Source organism: Brassica oleracea, chromosome C6 (genome assembly GCF_000695525.1).
Source record: "Brassica oleracea var. oleracea cultivar TO1000 chromosome C6, BOL, whole genome shotgun sequence".
Classification (NCBI taxonomy): Eukaryota; Viridiplantae; Streptophyta; class Magnoliopsida; order Brassicales; family Brassicaceae; genus Brassica; species Brassica oleracea.
Window position 1 is genome coordinate 11,394,429 of NC_027753.1, and position 967 is coordinate 11,395,395.

The following is a 967-nucleotide window of genomic DNA, read 5'->3' on the forward strand; positions in this document are numbered from 1 at the left end:
AACCTAGCTTAATCAATCTGATTAGATTTATTAGGTTCCCTAGGTCTCTGTGAATTCGATCCCTAAGTACTACAATTGAACCTCTTATTTGAGAGAGTAATTCACTCCTTAGGGTAATTTGAGTGAGATCAAATTTTGCGCCGTTGCCGGAGAGCTTTGATCGCCTAATAGATTTAGTCTAGGTTTTGTTCTTTAAAACCACTTTCTGATAAGAAAAATTCTTATCTTTTCAGGTGCATGCCCAACATTACCAGAAGCAACAAGGAAATTCAACTGCTATTCTCATCAGATCCTGTAAGTTTGGAATGTTCGATCCGCAAAGGAAGATGCTCCTCATCGATCGACGACAACACTAGTTTGTCGCCTTATTCTCGGCAACTATTGTCGACCCAGACACCAGTCTCATCGACCGACACTCTCTCACCACCATCGACCGAAGACACTCTTCCGTCGACTGATACCTTCCATCAAAAGTCGATCGATACTTCAGTCCACACATCGATCGATACTGAGCCGCAAGACATGGTTGCGACTTTGATTCTTATAGGTGATGAGAAGGGAGACATGCATGACCAGGAGGGTCATATGCGTAATGCAGCAGGTCAAAGGATAGACGCTCAGGGGGCTGCAATCCTTAAGTCCAATACTGATGCTACAGGAACTACTCTACATGTAGATGAGGTTGCTCGACCCAGAACGTTGGCTGATTACAACCATCCAAATCAGTTCTATTCTAACATATCAGCTATTTGTCCTCCAGCTATCCAGAGAGGCGATTTTGAGTTGAAGCCACAGTACTACACACTCGTGGGACAGACACCCTAATGTGGGTTATCTCACGAGCATCCTATAGACCATCAGGAGAGGTTCGAGGATCTTATATCTGCTATTCAAGTAAATGGAGTCCCTGAGGACTACCTACTTTGCAAGCTCTTCAAATACTCACTTGCTGGAGAGGCTTCGTATT